Genomic DNA, 17,160 nt, shown 5'->3' with positions numbered 1-17,160 from the left:
CACAATTTTGTTTTTTCAAGAATTCAGGTATTGGAAAATCTTTTCACCAATGTATACATAGCTGCAGACAGTCCCCCCACGTATATGCGGTATTATGAACTTTGCTGTGTCATGATTGATCTTGTAATGGATGTGTCTTCTATATATGGGTGAGTTATATATACATAATTCTGCAAGACTTCAGACACGTGGAATAATAGCTCTATTTGTTGATCAAATTTCTGAGGCCTCTGGCATGTACTATATAAAATTTGCTTTAACTTGGAGCAAGACTTCTTTTAAAGCAGACTGATGGATCTTACTCTTTGAAATAGCTTGTCAAAGAGCAGTTGTAAAATGTGATGAGTGCTGACTTACTTATCTCTGAATGTTTCTTCTACCATTATTTAAGGGATTTGCACTGTGTCTTCTCACTACTGGGACTTAACTAGATCAAAAACTGTTAATTTATTTAAATGTCAGAATGACAAAGTGCTTTATTAAATGTTTGAATCTTAATCTTTTAGGAGCACATAAGTAAGGTAGTCAGAATTCTAGATGTCAGAGGACTTATGCATATAAAAATTTAACCTACACATCTGAGTTTCCAAAATAAATCTCTGAAATATGAAATATGAGCATTTCCCATATGTTTACTCACAAAATGAAAGACAGAAAACAGCAATTTTCTGTAATAGGTACAAGAACCAAAGAAAATTGCGGTGAATAAGTGGTGTTTCAAAAGCCAATGGCATTCTGTGAATCTTCTGATAGCCCTGATTCCTTTGTTATATTAACATGAATTCCCAAGATGATTTTAACTGCTCTTTGGCTTCTAATCATTGTGTCCTCTGTTCCTGTTCTCAGATTTACCTATTATCACATCCATCATTTTGGTCTGATTCATCGGTGTTTTTCTCCAGCTAACTCTGGACAGGAGAACGTATTTATCCTTTTTTTCAGTGCTGGGCTTAGAGCTCCAGACGTTGTGTGGAATACATACATCACGTCCAGTCCTGTCTTATCCATTTAAAAAATATTTTTCAGATGTTGATGGAGTTTTATCTTTATTTTATACATTTATACATGGTGCTGAGAATTGAACCAACTGCCTCACACTTTCTAGACAAGTGCTCTACTTCTGAGCCACAACCCCAGGTGTCTTATCCATTTCTGACCCACCTATTCTTATTTCCATTTCTTCTTATTCACTTTTGTGATTACTTGTTCACCTTGTTTTTTTTTTCTATAATGAAAATGAGACATATTACCCATTATATTACTCACTCCTGTAGAGAATCAGATGTGACTGCATTACTATTACTGTCCTTGATGGAGTCTGCCTGCAAACGGGATATTCTGTCAAGGTATAGGGAGGTAACAGTGGACATGCTTGAAAAACGAGGTGTCTGCTGTCCTTGGGAGGGCCTACTCGAAATGAGAGGCTCCTTCAAGGTTTAGATAACAGCGGATATGCTTGAAAACGAGGTGTCTGCTGTTCTTGGGAGGACTTGCCTGCAAACGGGATGTTCTGCCAAGTGGGCTAAGAGGGCACTGAGAAAAAAAATTATTAACTGTTATTAACAAGAACAGAGCTCAGCATGCTCCAGGCTGAGAGTAGATTATTCATGAGAAGCAGGCCACTTCTGATTAGAAAATAAAACTTCTGTATGCTATGTTTAATTAGCTGAAAGACCTGATTTATTGCTGTTGGAAGGCTGTCTTCTTTGTTCATAATACTATAAAAAAATTGCTTGTATAGAATAAAGGACTTTTTTCTGCTGCTGCTTTGCTTACTCTACTTTTTCTTTCTTTCTCATGCTGCCCTGCACGTGAATTACTGCAGCAACTCCTTTTTTTTTTTTTTTTGGTACTAGAAATTGAACTCAGGGGCACTCAAACACTGAGCCACTTCCCCAGCCCCATGTTGTATTTTATTTAGAGACAGGGTTTCACTGAATTGACTAATGCCTCACCTTTGCTGAGGCTGGCTTTAAACTCATGATCCTCCTGTTTTAGCCTCCCAAGATGCTGGGATTAGAGGCATGTGCCACCGAACCTGGCTTTCTCATTTCTACTTTTAAAAATGGATGAGTAGAATATTTGCTTTTTCTTTAAGACAAATAAAATTTCATAAGACAAATATTTTACAATTTGAAAAATCAAACTTAATTTTAAAATTTATTTAGTAAGGCACATAATGAGATATAGAAATCATAATGAACTTCTAAAGAAAATAGTATACCACTTCACTATTCTCAACATATTCTGTACATGCAGTTTGACGAGCTTAATTGTAGTTAATTTGTTTATTAATTGATCCTGGATTTACATTTTTGAAGGGGAACTGCATATAATTCTGACAATGTTAGCTTAATAAATGAAGTAGATTTTAGCTCCTGTAGGTCTCCCTTTGCAAGTATGAATATACCATAGAATATTTAGTAGAGAATATTTCTTTTAATTTTTATATTTAATCACTTTTTACTACTAGTAGCTTTCATATTTTAGATCCTTCTTAATAGACTCTGTCACTGCAGATTTATGTGAGGAAAGATTTAAAGCCTTCCATATAACATGTATCCTGTGTGAACATGTGGAAGGTATATGAATGCATGCGTGTAACAGTGCTGGTCACAGAAAGGGAAAGAATGTGTTGTTGAAACTTGGTATGCATTTTATCTCATGATGTCATCCAGAAGCTTTTCACTTCATGATTTGAGTACTAACAAGTTGCCTTTTCCTTCCCCTCTCGTTTGCAACCTGTAGGGTATGCTGAATCTAAATCTTGTTCCTCATGGCTATGACCTTTGAACTTCTGCATGGGTAAGAACTAAGCTTCAGATAATCATATTTTCCTGAAATAAATGTGAATTAGAGCCACAAGAAGACCATTTCATATAACTAATTAAAATTAAATATGCTGGGAGCAATAGCACATGCTTGTAATCCCAGCAGCAGAGGAGGCTGAGACAAGAGAATGGCAAATTCAATTCCAGTTTCAGCAACAGTGAGACACTAAGCAACTCAGTAAAACCCTGCCTTTAAATAAAATACAAAATAGGGCTGGGTATGTGGTTCAGTGGTTGAGTGATCTTGAGTTCAATGCCTGGTAATAAATAAATAAATAAATAAATAAATAAATAAATAAATACATAGATAGATATAGTAGCAATTCCAAATGTTAGAAAGGATATGTATCAACTATAATTTTTTTTGTAATTACTAATGGGAGAACAAAATAAATTTTGTAAAACTGATAATTTCTTATAAAGTTAAACATATACCTAAACAATAAATCAACAATAACAGTCTTGGGAACTTACCCAAGAGAAATGAAAACATATTTCCATGAAAGACCATTCTGGAATGTTCATAGTAGTTATATTAATAATAGCATAACTCTGAAAAAAACCCAAATGTTTCTGGTAGAAGCATGAATAAACAAATTGTGGAATGGTCACATAGTCGAATACTACCTGGCAATTCAAAAGATGGGCTCAAGAGACATGCAATGATATGACTGAGCTGCAAAACTCTGTTGAGTGAAAGCAACTGGCATTGTTTATACCATGTAGCTCTGTAAAAATAAGAAAAGTATAATACACACAGAGAATGTGAGCCTGCTGAAGTAAGAAATACTGAAGGACTAATAAGTTTGGCATGATGGCAACAGGGAGATGGGCTGATGTATGCTGTTGAAGGCCAGGCTAAGGGAATGGGAATTGATTGGACACTTTTGGTCTTAACTGGTTATTTAACATGGGGAGGTGGAAAGGAGAAAGTTGCCTCAGAAGCACAGCTTCGAGTTCTCCCTAGACTTGAAGCAAGTCATGGCAATGAGGAGATTCAATCACATTCATGCCTGCTATAAAGTAAAATTTAAGAAAGTAAAGAAAATGATCATATTCATTTTGTATAGTATTTCCTTCTCCAAGAGTCTCTTTCAACACTGTGCTCTATCCATCAGATTAGCATAAGAGAAAACAATAGTTTCTGCAGAGAAAACTAGTTCACAAAATTTAATGGATACCAGATATTCTTTTAGAAAAAAATTCAGTGGAGACTATAACACTATAAAATTATATGCAAAACTGCACCAAGAGATATTGTATTCTCATATGGAGAGCAGAAAGGCTGGGAAAAAGGAAATAGGAGCAAACACTGTAAGAAAATACAATCTTGAATTTCTCTCTATTGATGGCAGGTGAATGGAGCAGCAAGGATGCTTCTCCCTGAGGACCAAACTTGCAGCAGATATATACTTGCTACTCGGTCTGTGGCCCACTGCCTATGGGCTGATGAGAGGGGATAGTCAAGTCACATTTACAAGGCCCTAGCAGCTGGGATTAGAAACTCCTCTCTGTGATCTAGTCAGCATCTAATTCAAGTCCATTTACTGACACAAAAATATCCTTTAGAGGTTTCTACTGATTTTTTTCCTGCAAATATATGTCAATGTTTAAGTTGATAATTTTCCACTTATCCTAATCAGCATTAGTTTTCAGATAAAAAATATTTTAAGAAGAATTTGCTGTTAACACTATAGAGGATAATGTCTGAACAACAAAGATTTTACAGAAATCAATTTAGAGCCCTTGAAGTAAGTTGCCCTTGACACTCTATCTCCTGCAGACAGTACAAAGCAGTATGCACTGAAAAGTGCCTCTTGTTCCAGATGTCATCCTGGAACATATCCTGATTAGACTGTCATCCTCAATACAATTTTAAAAAGCCCTTTCAACCTCTTTCTGCCTTCTCTTAGCCATACTAAAGTTACCCTTAAGTTCTCTAGGAGCCCAGTACCAGTTTCAAGAGTGGAATTTCCGCATTTCAGGGTTTGCTGAGTCCAAGTTTGTTTAGCTGAACTCCTGCATCATGTGGTGGTGATGGTAGTTTCACTTAAGTTAACACTGCAGTCTACTATGCAGAGAAAAACATGACTCATCCAGCCTGAGAGGGGAATAGAGCTGTGCATCTGGTTGCAAGTCTTTCAGATGCAAGAAAATCAGTCCAGTATGTGGTGCCTGTGAGACTACCCTTGGATGGGTGGAGCCCACTCGTCTAAAATCAGATCCCTGCCAGGGGATTACACCACACATAATTATGCCTCCAAATGGGAAATTACAATCACACAAGGGGACAATCAGGGTTCTTAATTGCACATTACTTCAAGTTTCCCCCATTTCCTCCATTAAGTTTGCTTGTCTCCATAGATTCAACCCTAAAAGGACACTGAAAGAGATTTGGCCAGTTTTAAAAGAAATTAAATTGTATACAAAGAAACGTAACAACTAGAACAAAACTACAAATCTACTCTCTCTTCTGTACTGCATAAGGGTTCCATAGAGGCCATCTGAGTAGCAAGCAATGACACTAACTCAAAGGCAGGAAGGAGGCAACAGATATTATCTAGTGGGACACTTCAGACCAAAAGCGGAACAATTTGGATAGAAGCTCCTCAATATGGATGCCCTTTGAAACATCTGGGGAGCTTTTTAAATACCAGCAGAAATATAGCTAAGAGCCACCTATAACCCCTATAACCAAGGGGAAAAGTGGGGATGGAACTAATTTGCAATTTGTTGAATTTTTCAATTGATGTGATAGAAATATCACACAGTAGTAAATTTTAAGCTACCAGGATGCCAACTGAACACAGATTTGGGAGAATTAGAGCCAGGACCAGAAGGTTGCAGCAGATCACTGAGGAGTCAGGACCTCACCATGAGACTCTGTTTTCCATGGAAGGGTGAGGCCTGAGCGAGGGGACAGGCAAGTCTTCCCACAGGTGATGATAACAGGCAGCCAGTTTGAAAATAGCTACCCTCCTCCAATTTATTCCTTCCAGATTTCTGCTTGCACCTGTCATCACACCTGTAGCAACTGCAGGTCAGGGCCTTTCCCTTCAAACACTGCTACCTTAGGATAATGTGCTTGGTGGAAGTCTCTTCTTTTCCTCCTGCTGCCTTACACTAAGTTGCTCAGAGAGGACCTGGTATGGATGGTCTCCAAAAGAAGATCATTTATCCAAAAAACAAATTTTAAGATGGCATTTGAGACTTCACTAGGCCATGAGGAAATGGTTTAAACCACCCTTCTTCACTTCAAGAAGCTTCTAGTCTGGAGGGAGAAGAAGAGGAATCATCAGTGTCAGGAGAGTCGGGGAGAGAAGTTCAAAGGAACTTTGTTGAAGATGCTGTTTAGCTGCTAACCCCTTGTTGCCTCTGTTGTAACAAACAGAAAGCTAAATGCCATGTGAAGGGCAGTACTGGGCATCATGGTGGCAGCTGTGATGGTGGTCTGAACTGCCAGGGCTATCTGCTGTGCCATCTTCAGAACCATGTCTAGAGTGGCTGCAGGCACAACTTTTGTCAAGGGCCCACAGCAGATAGTTGATGACATGGAGCTGCTCTCGGAGAGTCAAGAGAGGACCTGCACGGGGGGGATGGGGTGTGGATGAGGGCCAGGTGTTGAGCACAGCACTACCAGAGAGCTCTTTAACACTGTAATACGACTCCTGGGGCCAGACCATTTACCCCTTTTATTCCAAAGAAAACACTCATGCACAGAGGATGAGAGGAACTTCCTGTTGGCACCTCCTCTGTCAGCTTTGTGCGCACAACTCAGCATTCAGTTGGGTGTCAGATGTAAGGCTTTGGGCAAAAGCTGTAGGAGCAGAGGGTGATGGCTTGCTAGTCAAGGGCTGTAGCCAGCCTCATTTTGCACAGGTAATACATGGGTCATAGGTCAGGCAGAGCTCTCAGTGAAGTGACTCAGGAGCATCACAGACTTCTCCTTATCTGAATCCTCCAATTGCACATGTACAAATATGTTGTTCTCCTTGGAGCTGTCTGAGCTCTCTTCCTCTGTTAGCACACCCATGGGACTGGAGGAAGAGCTGGAGTACTAAGAAGATCTGCCCTCCTGGGGAATCCTGTTTACAAGCTGCTCCACCTCCATCTACCTCCACCAACCACAGATCTGCAGCATGGCCACCACACCCACCCTGCACAGGCCCAACGTGTCTGGTGGGGTAAACTAGGGACAGTCCCTTGCTGGTGACCAAGGTCAAGGCCAATAAGTTGAGGCCCAAGGAGTCTGACTTCCCTTTTTCCAGCTCCAGTTGAGTCTTAAGATTATTTTTTTGCCCTCATAATGAGGAAATCATACTTAGTAAGGCTCAAAAAGTTCACTAAGGTGAGCTGCTAAAAGACAGGGTAATACTTGTGTGAGTGAAGATTCTTGAGCTAATCCAAAATTCTGTTTTGCTCCTGGGACTGAGGGGCCTGAAGACCAGAGGACATAAAAGAATTGCAGGTGGGGTGTCCTCCTGGGCCTGGTAGACCAGTACTGAGCAAGTGCCTCTGGTGTGGGAGCAGTAAGGCAAGGTAAAGGGTGTACTGGATGAAGGTTGCAAGTGGTGCTGCACTCAGCTCTGGGAGGATGGGATGCTGGCCACTTCAAGAAAAGCCTCTCAAGACTGAAAAGGTTTCTGATCTCCAATTTCCCCTCCCCCCAGCTGTGGTAACCAAAAACTTTCTCACCAGCTCTCCATGGGCAATATCAGCCCAGTGAAACTGAGAAGGTGCCAGATCTCCAACTCCCCCTCCCCCATTGTGATAACCCCAAACTGTTCTTGCCAGCTTTCAGTGAGCATGGCTACCAAAGGGAATGAGTCAGAACAGGTTGCCATTTTTCAATTCCCTCTCTCCACAGCTGTGATGACTTGGTGACTACCCAACACAAAGAGCGCTCAGTTGACTAGACCTAGGGGACTCTTCCTATAGGGCACTTCAATTCCCACAGGCATGGAATGCAGAGTGGTCCCTCTCTCACCTTGGCCTTTTCTTTCATGAGCATGGGGTGGCCTGGGTGCCGCATGTCCAGAGTGAACCCAAGGATGTGGAGAAGAGTCCTTGTAATTGAAGCCTGGTGAGCAGAAGTGAGGGGGATAGAGACCAGGAAAAACCCTGTTGAGAGCCACAGCTGAAGGGGCCCCAGCAAACTTCCAGCTGCCAGCTGATTAGCTCCTCTGTGGTGATGGTCATTGGGCTGTTTCCCTGCCCTTTCAGACCACGGAGCTGCACATTGGGGGACTTTTTTTGGCTCTGCCCATGCGACCCAGCCAATCAGCCTCAACAGCCGGAGGAGTGGGGGGTTCTGAGGCTTGTGGGAAGCCAGTGGTGGCAGTTGGGCTCTGAGGGAATTCCTGAAGAGCTCGTGTGTTGCAGCATGTGTGTGTGTTCTAAAAATAAAGTTTGTTTCTGCTTGACAAGTGGCTTGTGAATTGTGCCCAGCTGGATTGCGGCATTTGGTGGCCCATATGGGGAACAACTGAGGGTAAGTGATAAGGTAAACTGCTAGCCCCTGAGGGCAGGGCAAGAGGATGGGTAGGCATTTTAAGATTCTTCTTTCATTTTGTTTCGATTTTGTTTTAAGTTGTCTGTCCCTGGAGTTGTGTGAGATGAAAGAAAAATCACTCACATCTGAGGAAAAACTATTTGCATCTGAGGAATTGATCAAGAGAAAGGACAGATGGACATTTCAGGAGGATAGAAAGGCTATTAAAATGATTTTCTGTTGTTCCATTTTTGTTTCATTCTGTTTTGGTTTTGTTTGGCGTCACCTTGTTGGGTTGTATTATAGTAGAAATATGGGATCAGAAATTAGTATAAAACAAACCAAAAGAGTGTTAAGTAAATTATTAAAGGAAGGAGGCATCTCAGTAAAATCAAGAACAGTCAGGGCATACGTTCATACAATACAAAAATGTAGCCCATGGCTTTTTAAGGAGGAGTTGTTAAATATATCACAATGGAAACATCATGGTGAAGATTTAAGGGAAAAGGAAAAGAAAAACCCAGGAACTCTGCCAGTTGGCACATTGCCATTGTGGGCATTGGTATCTTGGTTGCTTAGTCCAAAGCCTTCAGTTCAGACAATGGTAGAGGAAGGAGAAGTCATATTGATTCAAGTAAAACAGAAGGGGTCTCAAGTTAGTCCGACAGAGGAAAAGATTCAAGTAAAAGAGAAGATCTCTCAAGTTAGTTAGAGGGAAAGATTCAAGTAAAAGGTCTCTCGAGCTAGTCAGACAGAGGAATAAAGTTTAGAGCAGAAAAAGCCATCTGGGGAAAAGTTACAACAGGTGCTGCTACTAACACCTTTCTTTCATCAGAGGGCATAAGTGCCAAACAACGCCACCTCCATAGGCTGGGAGGCCCCCAACCCCCGTAGTTAATAGATAGGATCCTGAGACAGGACCTCAAATATTAGCATGCCCTGTATTTGAGCAGGCAGAGGGTAGCGAATTCACCATGCTTTAGATTTCAAAACAGTGAAGCAGCTAAAAGAGTCTGTAACAACTTATGGTCCTCAAGCACCCTTCACTGTAAGCATGGTCGAATCCATTACCAACTTGAACATGACGCCGGCAGATTGGACTAGTATGTGTAAAGCTGTGCTAAATGGAAGACAATACCTGTTATGGAAGGTTGCCAATGAGGAATTTTGCAAGGAGACAGCTAGGCGAAATGCAGCAGCTGGTTATCCTCAGAGAAATTTAGATATGTTATTAGGAAAGGGACCTTATGACCTTATACACATATATGCGAACAATCTATTTCTCAGCGGACACAACATCTTTGTTTGTATGTGGTGCTGAGGATCGAACCCGGGCCGCACGCATGCCAGGCGAGCGCGCTACCGCTTGAGCCACATCCCCAGCCCGCGAACAATCTATTGATTCTATTTTTTCTAATGAACCTTGACTAATACAGAGAGAATAGAGGGAACTAAGAAAACTAATTTGCCAAGTGCATGAATCACTCTTTCTACTAGTTATTTTAATTCCCCAAGAATTCCTAGAAACTAAGTTTAATTATTATTGTAATTTAAGAGGAGAAAAACTGAGTCCCAGAGAAGATAAGAGGTACTTTCCTGTGTAATAGGAAGCCATGCAAACAACCTATCATGACAGTCTTCATGCCTTCTGCCATTCTTAGATTACCTGTCTCTGAGAGGCACTGGCTAGGGAAACTTGTATTAACCAGAGACAGCACTATGCTCCAAAAATAAGAGACACTCTTTGGATTAGAGAAGGGCAAAAATAAACCTCAGAGTTATTGTTGGTAAGCTGTGATTGTTGCTGTGGTTTTATTAAGCAATTTTTTTCTGACATTGTGCTGGTTTTTAGAGATTATGAGATAGCCCCCCATTTTAAAAACAAAACACACACAAAAAAATTTCTTTATTCCATTAGTGAACTGAGAATGGTTTTTATTTTCTTTCAAGTTTTTTGCCCAATTTTCTTGATGCAGCCCCCACATTTGTAAGTTTCACTGAGTTTAGACTAGGACAAACCTTTGTCCTCCAAATGGAACATGTTTTTCTATTTCAAAGTCTGTGGCCCAAGTGTACCTTGGGTAAGCACAATGAATGAAAGAGTTGCCAAAATTATAGTATCCTAGGGGAAAAGCAATGTAGACTAATTGTACTCTCTAAATAGTAAAATAAGGAATAGGCTTCTTTGCTCAAAGTCAAAATTATTTCTATATATCTCTAGTATTTAAAGTTCCCAAGAAAGCATCCCAAATTTATTCTTAGTACTATCGAATATGGTGGCCTTAAGGCACCACACTAGAGACAGAAATGAGTTTGAGTGGATGACATCTTATTAAATAGAGAGCAAGAGTATTCTGATGTTAATATAAATGTACACTTTGATTGATTTTTTGGAGACCTCTCAAAATATTTTACATGAAAACATGAGTTAGTTAAAATATGATAATAAAATCAAATCTTTTGTACATATTTATGTCACTATATTTTTATTTTGGAACTAGTTTTAAGACTGAACTTAAATTTTATAGCAATGAGTTATCAATTTCTTGTTTCTGCTATTTTTTTTCTCTTTTGTATTGATCACCAGCAAAACACAAGCTTGCAAGAGGAAATGTCAATATTTCAGACTAAGCACAATGGAGGCTACCCCTAACTTTTCTGACCTTAAATTCAGAAGAAATGTATTTGATAGGAAATATAGAAATCAGAGGCAGAAAAAAGAAAAAGAAAAAGAAAATTAGCTCAACTGGGCTTAAAATCTGAAAGTAGTATTTAAAGCTAAGAAATAAATTTGAATAAAATACATCTTAGAATAAAAGCAAAACCAAAATTCCAGTGAAGAAACCAAACCACATATGTAAGATGGAAAGAGTAACACAATTCATTTGAAAAGCTAAAGTTCTAGGAGAAATGAGATTAGAAAGAAAAAGAAGATGTAAAATTGATGAAAATGAAAATAGAAGATCTGTGAGATCTGAATGCTGTGAGAGTTTCATTTGGCAGGGCAGAGGCTCCTCCATTGCCTTCAGGTTGGATGAGTCCCCAGGCCTTTCTAACGAAAGAGTAGTACATGACCAAGTCGCATATTATGATTTCCTCATTTCTCTCTAAGGATGACACTTTCAAAAAGTTCCTCCTTAGCTCTGTTATTTGAAAGTTTTTCCCAGTCACCAAAACTCAAAATAATTATTAATTGGAGAAACTGTTTTTCTATGAAAACAAATGCTGCTCTTTGATGATTTTCTCTATTCATGTTAGTTTTAATGTTTTTACAACTTATTGCTATCTTTCCCCTTATTAAACATGACTATTTTGATTTAATTAATTTTAGCATTTACATGAAAGAATACTTTGTATAGATTTATTTATTCATTGTTTTGACCTTAATAACACTCTCTGGGAATAAACTTGTTTCCATTATTTTTTTATTGTTGTTGTTTTTCCAAATGAAATTATGCTCTTTTTATGCATGGTATTATATTTGAAGAGAATGCTAATGCAATAATGAAGCCATAATCAAGCTAATTCACAGCCAAAAATGTTGTTTAAGCACCCACCAATATTGTGACTCTCTTTTAAGCTACATTTTCATGCACTTTCTTTTGTTTGCTGTTATTTCTAAGGTCTTAAATTTTCAACTAGACTATAAAATCCTCCATGATAGGGACAGTATTTTAATGATTTTATGACCTCCATTGATATTGGTATAGTGCTCAGTAAAATGTGCATTTGAATGAGTGTGTGTTGAATTGATACAGTTCTTGAACATGCATATAATTGAGTCATGTGACATCTCTGAGTTGCCAAGTTTTGAGTTAAATGGTACTTAAATGAAAGTACCTAGCTTCCTTAAAAATGATAAGATTCTTCTAAAATCTGATCATTCCTAATTCAATTTGTTAAAAAAGATGCATATTTCAAGAGTCAACAAATTTAGAATATCACTTATTCAATTGCATTTTTGCTATTTGACTTTAGAAAGCTTAAATAAATCTTATTTAGTATACAACTTTTCTTTTTGGAAAAGAATATACATAAAGAGTTAGTATTACATACGTTCATTTTTGGCAAGAATTCTTAGTATATTGGCAAGGTTCAGGTGTTTCTTTTAAGATATTTGTATTTCTTTAGAGCTTCACAACAAAAAATAACAATATGTGAATTATGTGAAACTGAAGTTTATTCTGTATGTTATGTATAGATTTATCTTCTCATATACTAAAATATTTGCCATCCTCAGCACATTTGTACTGGCTCTGGTGCAATGTAAACCTTTGGTAGCTCTCAGTTTTTCTAAACATTTTTTAAAGTTTTTTGTTGTTGTTGTTCTAGCTCAGAATTCTTTTTGTGTGTGTGAAAGTTCTTGACTTAGAATTTAAAAAAATATGTAAGAATTATAAAAACTTTCAGATCCATGTTGTTTTAGAGATTTATTGGTTAAAAAAATAACTTTTTAGTACTCAAAGCTACTCTTTTTTCAATATTTACTTTTTAGGTGTATATTGACAGAACACAATGCCTTTATTTTTATGTGGTGCTGAAGATCGAACCCAAGTCCCACCCATGCTAGGCGAGCAAATCCCAGCCCTCAAAGCTACTTTTTATGTGAGGTTGCCTGTGTGTTTCTCTCTTTCTCTCCTTCCCTCACTGAATCTTCATTTCTTTGTTATCTATTTGTCAAAGCCATCAGACTTCCATCTGTTTAATAAAAATAGTGTAAATGAAACGTTAGTTTTGGTATAATTATGTTGGGACCTCTGCTGACCATGGAAGTGCAATCACTGGGGAAAAAGAAATTCCCAGTCTTGTGATTCTGGTTTTGTGATTCTCCATGTACATGACAGAGCTTGAGAAATGGCTTCCATGTAAGTGCCTGAACGGCCCCAAGATATAGCTTTCACAAACACAAAGAATAACTTCCCAGCAATGGGGCACACATACCTAATGGAGTATTGTTTCTGTAACTAGGGTAATGGGGCTCTATTTCTGTAACTAGGGTAATGGGGCTCTATTTCTGTAACTGGGGTGTCTAGGCTACCCCAACCTGGGGGACTCTCTGATCTCTGATTGGCCCCTGCCTTTGTCCCTCCTCCTTCTCCTCTCTCTATATAAGACTTCTCCCTCCACAATAAACTGAATTGCTGTGCCATCTCGGATGACTCAACTCCTGACTCAACTCCTGACTCGGTGTGATTTTTCCCAGGCAGGGTGGCAGGCCGGGTCGTGACACTCACCCTCTTGCTCAGCCCAGAGATACTCACTAGCTGGTCTAGTGATTCTCCTCAACCTCTGTCAGAGGGTGGTCCGACAGCTGGTGGCCTGTGTAAGGAAGGGAACTTCGCTGATGAGCAATCGGGCAACGGGTGAGTGTACCCCCACCAAAAATGGGGCAGGCTTCTTCAAAAAACAATCCCTCCCTTCATTCCCTCCGAGTCCTCCTTTAGAGTAGAGGTCTCAAAATTTCTGACACTCAGGCATGCAAGACTTGGGAGACTCTAATTAAAGCAGCTCCCTGGTTACCAGAGAGTAATTTATTTTACTGGGAGACCTGGGACAAAGTTGAACAACTGATCCAAAAAGCCGAGGTTAATCAGGGTGAAATTCCTCCTGTTGGAGTTTATCCAACCCTATCTGCTCTCAAGGGTTGTTTCCCTCCATGGCCCATTAGGCCACGTCCAGAACTGGAGGCAAAGATCCCAAAACTAGGGAAGGCACCCTGATCAACATCTCCTCCCCTTGAGGGACCTAACCGAACACCTTCACCTGGAGCCAATCCTGAAAGGAAAAAGGAAAATAAGGAGCCCAAAGGAAGCCAAAACAAAAGGCCCCTAAACCCCTTTGATGCCACTCCATGGGCCCCTAGACAAAAAATTCTCTTTATCCTCCATTGCCTAGTTCTGAGTTTTCTCACAATCCCTTCAAGTCATCCACCTGTACTCCTGGTGATTTACATTGGACTCTTCCTCCACTGTACCCAGACTCGGGGAGGGCGTAACCTAATGCACCACCTGGCCTAGAGCCATGTCAATTATTTTCTGTTAATATTAATCCAGGTGGTAATCACCCTGCAGCCTGGTATCCTTGGGACCCAAGGGATCTTAAGAAACAAAAAATTGCAGAGCTTTGGCCCGGGTGGTTCTTCCTGCCCTGACAATAAGCAGCGAACTCCATGTTGTTTGCATCACATGGTAGCCATGCAGTGCCTGGCCGGAAGAGCGGGCTTCCTGGTCCCACTTCCCATACTTTCTCGTGGGCTTCCAATTGATTCTTTCACAGTCACTCAGACAGGACTTCCAGTCCCGCCTTCCAGCCACTAACCTATACTTCCTCTTTCAGATTGCTACCAGAGCTACCCAGAGCCTAAGTTTTTAAAAAATGCGTACCTGTAAAAAATGACAGATCTTTTTCAAACAAAACTTAATTCCACAGGTTTATGTGTTACAGTCCTAAATTTAAGTTAATTCTTAGTTAAATAACCTAACTTTTCTTATAGTTGTGTTACTAAATAATCTATTAATAAGAGATATCTAACATGCTTGATGTATTTCACTTTAATTTTGGAGGTTATGAGGATGCATTTGCTGGCCACAAGAACAAAGTCAGCAATATTCCTGTGATGACCAAAAATAACCTTATTCTAGTTCCTGACTATAAAAAATAAATATGTATACACAAGGATCTTATTTCAGTTACATCAAGTGACATCACATAAAAGAGTGCACTCCTAGGTAAAAATAAGTTAAAATGAATCCAAATATTTTTTAAAAGCCACGTGGTTACATAAAGTTAATACAATTATAAGTTATGTCCTTATTCTTAATATAATCTATAAAATAATTAATACATGTTTAATTTTTAGTTAATATATATTTGCCTAATTGTTTTACTTCAACAGGACACTCATAATTTATATATTTTATACATACATTTATCAGATACTCTGCCTTTTCAGTTACAGATATTTGAGTTAAATATATTTACTATAAATTTGCTTTTAAGTAAAAATCCAATCTTCAAGTAGTTTCTAATTCTCAAAATTATTGTTCAAACTGATAAGATGATAAACAAATATAAATCTGTCTACAAAATATCTAAAAATTTTAACTATATTTTCATTAAAATTTCTTATCAAAGTACAATAATTTGTTTATAGATTCTAAGGTTTTCAAAAACTGTTCCAAAGTATAACGAGAAAAAATCCTAAAAGAAAAAGAGGCTTCAACAAAGAGAAAGCACACTTTGGATCCTAAAAAGAAGAAAGAAATCATCTTTGGGTAAAACATGGTCTTTATATTCTAGATTTTAATGATAAAAATATTTTCCTAAATAAAAAAAATTATATTATTATTGAAACAGATGATATAAAAAGTTAGAACAATTTAAAAAAAAAATATATATATATATATACTAGACTGACTAAAAATTTTAACTGATTAATTCAAGGATATTTCAAGCTATTTTCCTAATTTGACTATACTGATGTGAGCTAAGATTTTGTCCCTATTGACATGATAAATACCTATTAAAATGTAAGTTTGGACACACTAGACAAATATTTTAAATTTTTTTCTTAAATTGTAAACTAAACATAACTTAATAAATGAAATCAGATATCAAAAAAAATTTAAACCAGTCATCATGCCCCTTTTTACAGGTTCCCCCACTCTAGACCAGCAGGGTAAATGCCCAGGGTCTAAAACCTAATAATCTCTGGCAAACTGTTGTCACACATTTTCCCTCTTTTAAAAAAAAACTAAAGTAAATCTTCCTATAAGTGGACACTTTCTCTCATACATGTTGGGCTACTGCCCATGCAGGCAAAAAAGTTAAACATGCCATAGATCATTTCTTACAATGTTTTACAACTCTTGGCCTTCCTGATCAAGTAAAAACTGATAATGGTCCATGCTTTGTTAACAAAACCTTCAAGGAATGCCTTCAGCAATGGCACATTGGCCACATCACTGAAATCCCTCATAATCCTCAGGGACAAAAATTGTAAAAAGACATAATCATCTTCTAAAGTCTCAACTAATAAAACAAAAAGGGGGAAACCCCCTATGATCAGCTGAAGATGGCCCTGTTTACTCTCAATATTTTAAATTTGACCAAAGGTGAGCATTTCTCACCTTTCCAAAAACATTGGACAACAACTGTCCCTTATCAAATGATCCAAGTCTGATGGAGGGGCCCAGATCCCCTTATTACAGCTGGACGAGGATTGGGCTGTGTTTTCCCCACTATTGAACAAAAGCCTATTTGGGTCTCTGCAAGGGCCTCAAATATTGTCCCCCTGTAGCAGGGGACCCCAATGAGACTAATGAAAACCCAGAAGGCCCTTTGATTTTTGAGGATATTCTTCTCTCTTCTCTTTTTCAGGACCCAAGATGAATTTTACGATATTAATTTTGCTGCTCCTGAGAAGTGTTCTGATGATCAACACTGGATTCGGTGATCCACATCAAGCTGAAGCCCTTTTACAAAGCATCCAGGGCGACCCCTTTACAGCTTTTGCTATCCTACCATCCGTTACCCTCTCTAATTTTTACACTACTCTTAAGACATGTTCAAATGGAAGAATATCAGTTACCCTCATACAGGGAAAACAGGCAGGATGTCCCCTAGAATCCTTATTCAATGTTTGCTGGCAGGCCCCATAGGTTACCTCTATTACTCCAGCTACAAAGGATCCCCCAAATTGCCCACAGGATTGCTCACCCTCAGGGGTCTTCAAGGCCTATACCTATGTCTCTACCTCTTGCTATGATCAGGCAAGCTTATGACAACAAAACTCAACCAGATACTGATCAGGCCGACCAAACTCCAACACAAGGGCCA

General features: G+C 38.8%; 1 pseudogene; it reads right to left on the bottom strand.

Moving 5' to 3' along the window:
• Window positions 1-6,189: 6,189 nt before the first annotated feature.
• On the bottom strand, window positions 6,190-7,863 carry LOC143642327 (zinc finger CCHC domain-containing protein 14 pseudogene; annotated as a pseudogene).
• Between the last annotated feature and the right edge of the window lie 9,297 nt (window positions 7,864-17,160).

This window comes from Callospermophilus lateralis, chromosome 11 (assembly GCF_048772815.1).
Source record: "Callospermophilus lateralis isolate mCalLat2 chromosome 11, mCalLat2.hap1, whole genome shotgun sequence".
Taxonomy (NCBI): Eukaryota; Metazoa; Chordata; class Mammalia; order Rodentia; family Sciuridae; genus Callospermophilus; species Callospermophilus lateralis.
This window is presented reverse-complemented; position numbering and strand designations above follow the sequence as displayed.